At 40.2% G+C, this 13,180-nt stretch overlaps 1 long non-coding RNA gene across 1 annotated transcript; it reads right to left on the bottom strand.

The window, feature by feature from the left end:
- Positions 1-1,984: 1,984 nt before the first annotated feature.
- LOC122755733 lies at positions 1,985-13,175 on the bottom strand. The gene is made up of 4 exons (XR_006356403.1): positions 13,075-13,175; positions 11,970-12,067; positions 8,034-8,112; positions 1,985-5,139 (listed from the first exon to the last, which is right to left on the bottom strand). It is a non-coding gene; the product is annotated as an uncharacterized LOC122755733 (long non-coding RNA).
- Positions 13,176-13,180: the final 5 nt, after the last annotated feature.

The following is a 13,180-nucleotide window of genomic DNA, read 5'->3' as shown; positions in this document are numbered from 1 at the left end:
AAAAAGAGTGAAAGTTAGAGAAAGCTGGAGCATACCCTAAGGCAAGAGGCTGGCAACAGCCCTTATATTAAAAGCAGACAGGTAGTATAATTTGCATTTCTTAACCCTTATTGTTTACATTGATTTTTATAAATAAACTCTGCTTTGGTTATTTAATTAAGAGGCTTCTTAATCTTTTGCTTATCAATTTGGGAGCAGTGTGGAGAAGTTAATAGCAGTCAGATAGCCAGTCAGTCAAAAGTCCCCAGATTAGCTCCCTAGTCAGATTAGTCCCCCCAAATTAGACAAATTAGCTAAAAATATTTTTACATTTGAATGGCGACCCAGATGGGATTTACAGCCCAATTATAATTTTTCTAAAGTTATATTTTTTCATATAGTCAACAGTTATATAATTTTTTCAGATTAAGATTAGCTAGTTAATAATTTTTTCTTTTCAATAGTATTCCATTACATTCATATACCACAGCTTGTTTAGCCATTCCCCTACTGATGGACATTACCTCGATTCCTGTGAACTTTTAGAAATAATTTTATAAGTATATTTCAATAGAATTTTTCTCCTTTGTAATCCTATGTATTTTATGCAGTTAAAAACATTTTGAGGAGTCTACTGGCTTCCCTAGATTATCAAAGGGGTCCAGAAATATTAAGAACCCCTGCTTCATACTATTTCCCTTGGTGATCTCATCAGTTCCACTGGGTTTATAATTTCTCTGCAGATAATTCCCAGATCTATTTATCTATGCCTAACTTCATCCTTGACCTACAGTAATATACCTACCTGTCTCTTGGAAATATTGAATTGGATGTCCCATAGACATCTCAAATTCAACATGTCCAAAACAGTATTCATTATCTTTCCCCACAAATTCTCCCCTCCTCTGACCTTCATTTTCACTGTTTTTTAATAGCAATTAATTTTTTCCCAATTACATGTAAAGACAATTTTAACTTTTTTAAAAATTGAGTTCCAAACTTTCTCCATCTCTTCCTTACCTCCTCCCTCCCTCAGACACTAAGCAATCTGATATAGGTTATATATGTGTAATCATGTAAAACATTTCCATATTAGTCATGTTGTGAAAGAAGAAACAAACCAAAAAGTGAAAATATTATGCTTCAATCTGCATTTAGACTCCATCAGTTCTTTCTCTGAATGTGGACAGCATTTTTCATCATGAGTTCTTTGGAATTGTCTTAGATCATTACATTGCTGAGAATAGTGAAGTCATTCACAGTTGATCATGGTACAATATTGCTGTAACTATGTACAATGTTATCCTGGTTCTGCTCACTTTGTATCAGTTCATGTAAGTCAAGGTTTTTCTGAATTCTGCCTCTCATTTCTTATAACACAGTAGTATTCCATTACGTTCATATACCACAACTTGTTCAGCCATTTCCCAATTCTTTGCCACCATAAAAATAGCTGCTATAAATATTGTTGTACAAATAGGTTCTTTTCCCTTTCTAAAAAAAATCTCTTTGGGATACAGGCCTAGTAGTGATATTGCTGGATCAAAGGATACACACAAGTTTCATTGCCTTTTGGGCAGAGTTCCAAATTGCTCTCCAGAATGGTTGGTTCACAATTCCACCAACAGCTTCACTATCATTATTGAGAGTACCATCAACCTCCTAGTCACCAAAGCTCACAATTTTATAATCTTATGATCCTGGGATCATCCTTCACTCCTCACTCACACATCCAATTTATTGCCAATTCTAGTCATATTTACCAGCACATTTCTTGCACTTACACAGACATTTCTTACACTTGCACTTATATTTCTCCACTTACACAGACTGTTCAAGCTCTCACCACCTCTAACCTGGAATATTGCAATATCTTTTTTTTGTGTGTGTGTGAGGCAATTGGGTTTAAGTGACTTGCCCAGGGTCACACAGCTAGTAAGTGTTAAGTGTCTGAGCCGGATTTGAACTCAGGTCCTCCTGAATCCAGGGCCTGTGCTCTATCCACTGTGCCACCTAGCTGCCCCCGCAATATCTTTTAAAAATTCATCCTGCCTATATCAATGGCAGCCCAAAAAATCACTGCTTAATATCAAAAGAGAGTACAATATGTGAAAGACAGTGAAGAGCCAAGCCTCCCTAGAGTTAAGCTTGTGTTTTGAAATGTGTGAGGAAATAAGATTGGATAGGCAAGTAGGGGCAAATCAAAGAAGCAGAGGAATTTGATTAAGTATGTGGAATAGTGGAAAGAAGAAGGCCAATGAAGATGATACATTGCTGGACTTGAAGTCACAAAAACCTGTGCTTGAATCTATATCTGATACTTAATTAATTGGCTATGTGACCATGAGCAAGTCTGAGCCTTAGTTTTCTCATTTGTAAAATAGGGATAATAATAAAGTAGTAACTACTTTATAGGGTTGTTGTGAGACTCAAATAAGATAATACAGGGAGCCCTAAAGTTTTAGTGTAATTTTAAACTTTAATAACTTAAAACCATACTTTTGGGAAACCCTGTATATGTAATAACACCAGAGTGAAAGATTGAAGGCAAAAGGAAAAGGGGATGACAGAGGATAAAATGAATAGTATCATGGAAAAAATTAACATGAAATTGGACAGACTTTGAGAGATAGTGGAGGATAGAAGGCCCTGGCATGCTATTGTTTATCGGACCATAAAGAATCAGAGAGAACTGAACAATTAAACGACACTAACAACAACAGTACATGTAAGTTGCTTAGTGAACTTTAAAATGGTATGTAAATTTCTTCATCATCATCATCAGTAGCAGCGCTAGCATCATAACAATAACAATTATTATTAATATTACAGTGCTCTAGACTAAGATTCAGGAGACTTGGGATATAGTGCTGGCTTGGCAACTACTGAGCTGCTAAATTTGGCCAAGTCTTTTAATTCTCTGGCAGATAAAGGAGTTGGACTAGATGAACTTAACATTCTATGATCCTGTGAATACATCTCTCATTATTATGTTTGTTCAGAGGAACACCATCCAGGATGAATGGCCTATACCTGAAATCAAGTGTGGTTAGACTTCTCCATCTGCATTTGCATTCCCAACCCCAATTCCTGACCCTATTGGAAGAACTGAAGTTAACTCACATCGGTGGATTTCCTTTCCATATGAGCATCGTGATCTATTCTCGCAAACAACTGCTGTGATTTTAGTTTTGCTTTTATCATGACTCACAGTAACCAAACTATCATAATAACAACAGAATATCATTGTAAATTTGTGATAAAATCAGTAAGAGACTGCACATGGACCCCAGGTGTCTGAAGAGAAAAAGGATAAGAAGGCGCTCAGCAGGCAATCTTTAGAGAACAAAAGCCAAGCCAGGATTTCCTGCAACAGAGATTTTTCTGCCCTGTACTTGATCTTGAGAGTTTATAGTTCTACAGTAGGAAGGAAAAACTCAAGACCAACTGAATTCCTTCCTTCTCTTTCCTCTATGACCAGCTATTTAGAGCCTGGATCCAAATCCAAGTCCACTTGGCCACTAGCTGCTATCCAGTAAAAGCCTCCAGGGTTTTTATAGCTTTGTTGACAACAAATCATTTAGTCACCAATTTTAGGTCTCTGTGACCTCAGCTCTCTCAGTTTTGTAGATCCTCCAACATACATGACAAGTTTCCTTGTACAGTATTTATTGGTTTTGCCTTTCTCCTTCCTTCTTAGTGATGCATTGGCTTGGATTTAATGCATAAACAGGACAAATAATTTAGTTAGGTCCATTTCCTGACCATGACCCACCATGAAAAAGAAGTCAGAAAAATGCTAGCTCATCAGATTTGACCCTGGCAAATAGGACAAAATATAGCTATGTGGATTTGTTACCTTTAGCATGGGAGACATCCTCTTCATTATTATTGTTGTTTTGAAAAGTTACTGAGCCCTCCAACTTATAGAGAAATAGTTACTTTGCAATGAAAACCTCTAGTATTTTTACTTAGGGACCCCGTATTTAATCATCTTCCTTGCTTATTATTTGACTACAATATTTAGTATTTGACTACTATAGCCTAATTTTGCCTCACTCCTTAATAGGAAAACATCCACTATTTTCTTCTCCTATCATTTTACTAAACATTTTAGAGAGAGTTGATAGGATAAACATACAGTTCATATTCTGTCTAGTTCTCAGATATATGAATTGGGATCAATGTTAAACCTTCAGAGAAATGTCCTCTTGATTTATGAGGAGCCATAGAGGAAGAATATATGTCCCCTTCCCTTCATTGATACTCTTCACCCAGAATGTCATAAGAGGAAAACTGGACTGGTTATGTATCAAACAAATTTGAAAAAGTAATATACTTTTTGAGAGGCAGAATGGTATAGTAGATAGAGATTTGGTAACATAAAATATTAGAGATGAAACTAAACTTTGATATCCTGCTATGACAAATATCAGCTGTGTGACCCTGGGCAAGTCACTTAAGGCATTCTTAATGCCTTAAGTTGCAGATTGGATGCTGATCTGTATTGGTGGAGAGAATTTCCCCACCAGGATACAAAGACAAAAATCACACATCCTGACCATAAAGAACATCTTTTAACTAGGGACATATTACATTATATACTGTGCTAATAAGGACATAATTCACACCAAAACACACTTCCCTGGATACCAAACCTCTATGTGTATCATGTTTCCTTATTTGAATATATGCTCAAGCTTTGCTGGTCACATGATCAACAAGATGGAGGAATGGCTGTTTTCTCCAATCCCCCTGACCTCTCAAACCTCTCCAAAACAGAAATTATGCATCAAAGATAAAACAATAATTTAATAATTATTTTCATAACTTAGGATACCTGAAATCCAAAAGATGGTAAAAACCAATCAACCAACCAACCAACCAACCCATGTCAGCATGTGCCAATGAGGCTATACTAGTTGACTTGCAATAAAACCCAAGCCCATACCTTGGTCCCTCCCTCCCTTTCTCCAGTCTTGTGAAGATCTCAGCTCCAGTCTGCAGAAGGTTGCTTGGGTTGTTGGAGATAGCCAGAATCATGGCAGTACTCATGTACATGGCAGAGGCAGAAGCTTGTTGGGTCCTCAACAGCCAGTCAGCATCTCAGCTTCGCTCCAGGCTTTGAAAGATTGCTTGGGCATAGATAGCGGTAGTGGTCTATGTAGAGGAAAGGATAGAAAGGTGAGGGATGCATGTCTGGCTTTGAAATAGAGCTCAACCCCACACTACCCCCAACACCCTCCTCCTGGAGCCTCGGAGACAAAGATTACGGAAACCAACTCCATAGCACCAGCAAGGCAACCGAACCACCAAGGAGGGGTGAGAGAGTGGAGGGACAGAGGGATCAGGACAGGACACTCGTTTATGTGTGTGTGTGTGTGTGTGTACTGGGGAGGTGGGGTCTGAGCTTGAGGGAAAGAGCTCAGAATTCAGCAATGGCCAATGCTGTCCCGACAAAAGTTACTTGGGGCAAATTCCTAGACTAGTATCTATAAATTGCCCAATGTGGGAGAAGGTTGAGATACTGTGAGATCCAGTTCTGAGGGAAACCACCATCAGAGGGGAGGGAGTCAGAGAATGAGCAGTATGGGAAAATAAGGGGGGCGGGGGGGGGGGCGGAGAGAAGACTGACATTACTGAAGATCTCAGGAAGAAGAAAACTCAAAGAACCTTGAACTTAAGCAGATAGATGAACATGGAAACTTAACAGCAGAAGGAAAAATGGCCTCCAGATCTAGTAAATGGGTTCAGGCATTTATAAATACTGCAAAAAAAAACAAAAAAAAGGGAAAATGATCTGATACTTGATTAGACAGATGACCCTTTGAAATTTGAGAACATGGAATGACAACACACCATTCCTGACTGGTTTAAAAGAGAAATGATAATTATAAGAGCAGATTTTATGTCCTATATAGCAAAATTAATGGGAAGAATAGAATATGAACTCTTTGAGATGAAGGTCTGTCACAATTTTGTAGGAAGCTTTGTAGTAAAGTAAAGAGTGTTGGCCTTAAAGTCTGGAAAACCTGAGTTCTAATATTGCCTCAGACACTTATTAGCTATGTGACCCTAGGCAAGTCACATAACCTCTGACTCAGTATCTTCATCCATAAAGTGAGGATAATAACAATATTACCTCTAAGTCTTGTTGTGAGAATCAAATGGGATAACATATATAAAGTGCTTTGCAAACCTTAAAATGATATAATATTATCATTATTATGTTAGTAACTGTCATTTTATTTATATTCTTAGTATTAGTACAGTGCTTGGTACATAGTAAATACTTAATAAATTCTTTTCATTTATTCATGAAGTTTATTTGTACCCACTTCAGAAATGCCTTCAGCCATGCATGTATCACATTAGATTACACAAGTGATTTTGGTAGAAAAAGCATGGCTCCATAAAATCTTAGTAGAATGAGTCTTTCCTTGATGAGTAAAGATTTGTCCTTTTAAAAATAAAAATAATTTAATTTTTAAATAATTTGGATTCAATTTAATAATTTTAGATATAAATCTTTATAAAGTATATTACACATTTCAGTACCTTTTTAAATGGAATATATGTCAAGGACTTATGATTTCTTTAATGTGGGAACTCAGACTTCATAGTCCAAGAAAGCTGTCAAACATTTATAAAAGTTAAGTAACTTGCTCATAGGCCTAAAACTCTGTTAGAGGCAGAACTTGGATCCATGTCTTTCTGACTTCATGTCCAGCACTTTGGCCACTATACAACACTTCATCTAAATGGAATATGGTGAACAAAATTTAACCTTTTTATGACAGGCTCATTTTTATTAAAAATTAATTATTTTAGCACGTTATTAGATTTACACCTGAAAGGGCTGTTGAGATATACAAGGTCACTTTGCTATGCCTTCTGGATTATTATCTGCTTTTCAGTTCTTCTGTTATTTTCCTTGGTGTCATCTGTCACTGTTCCCTGCTTTCAGTTGTCCCTACCTAATGTAGACTCTCTCTCCCTCTTCTAATTTGATGTTTTTGAGATGCTATGGGTTTGGAAAACAAATAACCAAGTTTGTTCAAGTTGTGTGTTTTAGAAGAGTAAGTAGGCTCTGAGTGAGTCTGAAGGGCCTTTTTGAGAAAAAGTTTATCATTTTAGTACCTATTTTATCTGCTCAGAGGTCTTTACTTTTCTGTGTTAGTCCTTAGATATATTCTGGTATAGTGAAGCCACATATAAGCTTATTTAAAAAAAAAAAAAGGTTGAACTTTCTGGACAACTGATTTCCAGACAGATGAGGCTTTTTAGTAAATTCAGGAACTGATTCAAAATAATAATCTGAGTCAGGGGGGCAGCTAGGTGGCACAGTGGATAAAGCACCTGCCCTGGATTCAGGAGGACCTGAGTTCAAATCCAACATCAGACACTTGACCCTTACTAGCTGTGTGACCCTGGGCAAGTCACTTAACCCTCACTGCCCCGACAAAAAAGAAACAAACGAAAATCTGAGTCAGCTAACCTATTTACATGGGACCTTTTAGGAGAAATTCTACCTGTCCTTTAAGGCTGTGGTCAAACATTACCTCCTCTTTGAAGACCTTCTCATCCTTTTTATCCCTGATAATCTTCATTCTTCTTTGCCTCCCACTACACATTTTGCACAGCACCTTGCCTGCACCTCTTACACACTGTTCTGCCCTATTTGAATTATAGTTACTTGGGTATCTTATTTCTCCTACTTAGACTCTTAGGTCCATTGTAGGCTGGGACTTAGTTCATTGAATCCTTCCTCTCCCCATTTACTTAGTGGTTTGCATATAAGATGCTTAATAAATGTTTATAGAATGGAATGTACATTTCATTACACATTGAATATACACAAATTGTTGTGGCTCTAGAAGATCTGCCATTGTTTATGGGACTGTGTCCAATCCTATCTCTTTATGTCAAAGGCCTGTGTGACATTTTGGTTTAAATTGAATCACCACACACCAGCATAGTCCATCTGCTGTTGCCACTTCCTGGTAGTTAAAAGTTACACTATATGGCCTCAGGGCCTTTTCATGTTTACTTACAAAGCTGATGAACAATCCTAAAGAAGCATGTGTATTTGCAGGAGTCCAGCTTTGACAGGATCAGAGAAATATACAGGATCTAGAGCAAGAAAACATCATAGAAATCATGAAACAAATCTAATATGACAACACCAAAAAGGCTAGAAGGACTGCAACAAGCTACTGTCCGATTTTACCATTTTTACTTTTTAACACCTGTCGTGTATATCCCCTTCTCTACACTCACACACCCACCACCATCTCTTCTTACCGGGACTATAGCAATATCAGTTTTAGTTCGTCTCTCACTCTGCCACAAGTCTGTTGACACTTCAATCAGTCCTCTAAAGTGATCTTCTTAGGTTTGATCAGGTCTGACTGACTAGTTCACTTCTTTATTTGATAAACCTCTTTAGCTTACCTATTACCACCAGGATCATATGTAAAATCCTCTGTTTGACATTTAAAGTCCTTCACAACCTGGGCTATTCTACCTTTCAAGTCTTTTTATGCTTTCTCCCCTTCTAGTTCTACCATGCAGGGACACTACAGCCTAGCTTCTTTTCTTTTCTTTTTTTTTTTTCAGAGCAATGTTTATAGAATGGAATGTAAGTGACTTGCCCAGGATCACACATCTAGTAAGCGTCAAGTGTCTGAGGTCGGATCTGAACTCAGGTACTCCTGAATGCAGGGTCGGTGCTTTATCCACTGCGCCACCTAGCCGCCCCCTACAGCCTAGCTTCTTAAACTATGGGTTGTGACCCCATATGGAGTTGTGTAACTGAATGTGAGGGTTGAGAAAAATTTGGCAACAGTAAAAGGTTATGTGTGCCTATTTAACATACCTATACACCCAGGGTTGCACAAAACTTTCTCAGGCAAAAAGGGGTCACAAGTGGAAAAAGTTTAAGAAGCCCTGTACTAGAGCACCTGCTGGCTGTTCCTTACACACTCTACTCCATCTCCAGCCTTTATGCATTTCCATGACCTTTCCCTGCACCTGGAATGTTCTTGCCCCTCACCTCTGCCTCCTAGCTTTGGGTGGCTTCCTTTAAAATTCAGCTCAGGGGGTAGCTAGGTGGTGCAGTGGATAAAGCACCGACCCTGGATTCAGGAGGACCTGAGTTCAAATCTGGCCTCAGACACTTGACACTAACTGTGCGACCCTGGACAAGTCACTTAACCCTCACTGCCCTGCAAAAGAAGAAGAAGAAGAGAGAAAGAAAGAAAGAAAAAAAGGTGATTAAGGGGGGAAAAATCAGCAGCTCTAGAGCTATATATCAATATTCCCACTTAAAGAAAATATTTCTGGGGCAGCTAGGTGGCACAGTGGATAGAGCACCAGCCCTGGATTCAAGAGGACCTGAGTTCAAACCCAGCCTCAGACACTTAACACTTACTAGCTGTGTGATCCGGGGCAACTCACTTAACCCCAATTGCCTCACCAAAAAATAAATAAATAAAATAAAATAAAATTTGGCTCAAATTTCACCTTCTGCAGAGACTTTTCTAGGTCCCCCTCACTGCTAGTGTCTTCCCTCTAAGATTAGCTTCCATTTACACTGTATATATCTTGTACACACATAGTTATTTGTAAAGTGACCTCTCCTCCTAGAATGTAAGTTTCTTGAGAGCAGAGACAGTACTTTTGTTTTTTTGTGTGTCTCCAGCACTTAAAGTGGTTAGTACATAGTAAACATTTAATAATTGCTTATTGGCTGACCGACAAACCATTTAGGGACTAGAGGTACATGCTTCTTTACCAGCTTGCTACACGCTCACACAGGATATATAATAATGGGGTAAATTGTAACCACACTTTGCTCTTTTTTCCTAATCTAATCGTCCTTATCTTCTATGACATTCTTCTGGAGTGTGTGGAGTCTGCTTTGGCCAAACAGTAATCTTTATACGTTACAGGAAATGATATCTCAACCATTAGACCCTCCTTCTCAGCAAAGCATTATTTCTTCCTAGTTTTTCTACTGCTATGTCTTGTATGCCTGGCTAAATAATAGGATTTTATGGCAGGAAGAGATCTTAATTCTACTCCATTTTACAGAGAAGGAGGCCCAGAGCATTAAGTGATTTGCCCCAAGGTCACACATATAGAGTAACAGAATTGAGATGAATCTTTCTAGCAAGGCATTTCCCTTCTGAGGAGGAAGTGTGGAGTAGGGAATAGTGTGTGAGATGTAGTCAGAAATGTTTGGGTTCAAATCTTTCCGCAGACACGAGATAACTTTCTGATGCTGGCAAAGCATTTAACCTCTCTGAGGCTTAGTTTTCCCATCTGCAAAATAAGGATATATCTCCCAGTATTGTTGTGAGGTTCAAATGAGTGTATTCATATCTTTAATTGATACATAAATGTGAGCCATTACTGTTGATTGTCAAAGTCATCAGTTTACCAAGGAGAGCAGAAAGCTGGAAAACATTTTCTAAGAAATCTTTCCACAGAGAGATGTCATGGGTGACATTGGCTTCGTGTCTCAGTTTCCCCTGTATAGGAAGCCAACAATGCTAGTCCTGAAGTTGCATATAATGTTTCAGTACCATGGGTTAAAAAGTCATGTATGAAGGGGCAGCTAGGTGGCACAGTGGATAAAGCACCAGCCCTGGATTCAGGAGGACCCGAGTTCAAATTCGGCCTCAGACACTTGACACTTACTAGCTGTGTGACCCTGGGCAAGTCACTTAACCCCCACTGCCCCGCAAAAACCCAAAAAATAAACAAAACAAAAAAAGTCATGTATGAGTATAATGAGAAGACAAAAGGGCCAGCATGGTAGACAGACATTTGGCCTTGGAGCTAGGAAGTCCTGCTGCTGTATGACACCAGGCAAGCCACGCTCAGTGCTCCAGGTGATTATTTCAATCTATAAGTTGCAGAGAACAAGCCAACCTGAGTTGGTAGAGGGAGTTTTTGTCATTCCTGAGTTTCCCATGTTAACAAAATCAAAGATCATTTCTTTGGGCCTACATTATAATTCACAAGAACCCACCCATGTATTTATGTTAATAGTCAGCCAGTTGATACACTTAGCTTAAAGCAAATGCATTTCCTGAAGTGGCATAGTATGAACAGTAGTAACAAAACATTTCCTCTCTAAACCTAGAATTCTCTCCTACAAAAACAGTCATACTATCAGTGGGAAGAGTAGGCACACACAGAATATTCACTAGTGCAGAGGCACACAGATGTGGTGATAATATGGCCAAGATAAGTCACACTTCTAACACAACAGGGCCCTAATATCTTTTCTCTTTTCCTATTGCCCTCACCTAGGACTCCCTGTGGGCACAGTGCCTCTACTGGGCATGTTGTTCTGCTGGGCTCCCTGGGCCTGCTCTATTTTGCAGCTTAACTGAGCTCCCCAGCTGGACTCTCTCTGGGCCAATTCTCTACTGAGTATATCAGCTCCTAATGGATACTACTGAGCAAGGTGCCCCATTGCAAGATGCCTGATGGGGTGGCAAGAGAGGTACAAAAGCAAAAAAGCAATTCTTTCTCAACAGCTGAATTCTGTCTCCATAATTGTTTATTTTCTCAATAGCCAGGAACGTCTCTTTCAACTGACAGAGATCACTCTCATGACTGACTTCAGAACTGGCTAGCTTGCTTTTTAAATAAGCTCAATCCTGGCTCAATCCTTCAACCAATTAATAGCGTCACCTTGTTTATTTCTCGTCCTCTTCAACCCCCCTAAAAGAGCAAGAACTAAAAACAACTCTCTATAAGAAGTTTATTTTAAAAAGGGGGGGCCACTCTTTCATACTCTTTTGAATGGCGGGAGAGGTTGGGAGAGAACTAAAGTATGAGGAATTCAGTCTCATTATTACAAGGTACCAAATGATCCACTGGATATTTGAAAGGACACGCATATACCTCTAACTAGGTGCAAATGGTACAGCAGTACTCCAAGTCTGAAAGGGGCAAAACCCATAATACTGTACCTCATTTTTCTCTGTGACACCAACGTAAGAACATTCTGTGATTTCATCCCTTCAGGATGCCTCCGAAGCCAGAACAACCTCCTTCCATGTGGGAAGCACTAGAACAACACTAGGTTTTAAAAAAATTGTTGATTTCCTCCTTATCCTTCCTGTGATCCCCTGTCCCATTCCTCTCTTGACAAAAGTGAAATACAGTCAAATATTAGAACTTTAGAGGCTCTGAAATTCTGGTATTGCTAGTAGTACCTCTGCACTTAAGCTAGACTCCTAGACTCTAGACTCCTCCCCCCTCCCCCCCCCCCCCAGGTTTGCAAATGTCAAGTCTCCTTATGGCTAGAGAATGCAGTTCCATGGGCCACAATGAATGTGCTTAATATGGAGGTCGGTTAGAAACGAGGTGCAGGCATATAACCCTTCACTAGTCATCTTTAAAACTCTGCGAGATATTGGAAACAAATACTGGAGCATATTACGAGAAGCGTCCGTGTGTCCGGAATCTATAGGGCAGCGTACGTGTACGTAAGCGATGCAATTCATCGGAGGCGCCCCACCCCCTTAATTAGTTTAAGGGAGGTTTAGAAGAGGACGGCCAGCTCTCAGACGAGCTACGGTAGCTCTAGTATGAGCAACACCCCCTGGCGGGGCAGGGCGCAGCCAGAGAGTACGGGCCTGCGGGGGCGTGAAACCCCAGGCTGGTTCTCGGTCAAGAGAGGGAGCCTAACAAATGTAAAAGCGGGCATGATGATGATCCTCGACGGGCTCAAGTCGAGAAGCCGAGCCGAGGTTTGGGGTCTCTTCCCACCCGCGGCGGCAAAAGCCTGGGCGCAATCAGATTGTCCAGACGGGGCTCGGTTCTCGGCGGGCCGCAGCGCCCGCCTTCCAACAACAAAGCAGCGGATTGGCTGCAAGGATGCGCGTGACCACAAGGCGGGGACTCCATGGCGTGTTTATCGCAGACAAACAGGCCAACCGAGGAAACCCGAACGCAGGGCCAGTTGCGGCCACGGCCCTTATATAGAGCGAGTCCCTGGAGCACCGCCCTAGCAACCGCCCCTTAGCAACGCCTCGCCCTGGTTCCGGGCTCCCTTATCGGCTACCGCCAGACCTTTCCTGTTTCCCACTGGAGCCTCCGCTGGTCTCTGTTCACGTGACTCCCTTCTGGGGAGGGGAGGGGAGAGGAAGGGAAAATTGAGAAGAGGCTGGGAGGGCGG

The sequence above is a fragment of the Dromiciops gliroides genome, chromosome 4 (assembly GCF_019393635.1).
Source record: "Dromiciops gliroides isolate mDroGli1 chromosome 4, mDroGli1.pri, whole genome shotgun sequence".
NCBI classification, from domain to species: Eukaryota; Metazoa; Chordata; class Mammalia; order Microbiotheria; family Microbiotheriidae; genus Dromiciops; species Dromiciops gliroides.
The sequence above is the reverse complement of the archived record's forward strand: the minus strand, read 5'-3'. Positions and strand labels throughout refer to the sequence as shown.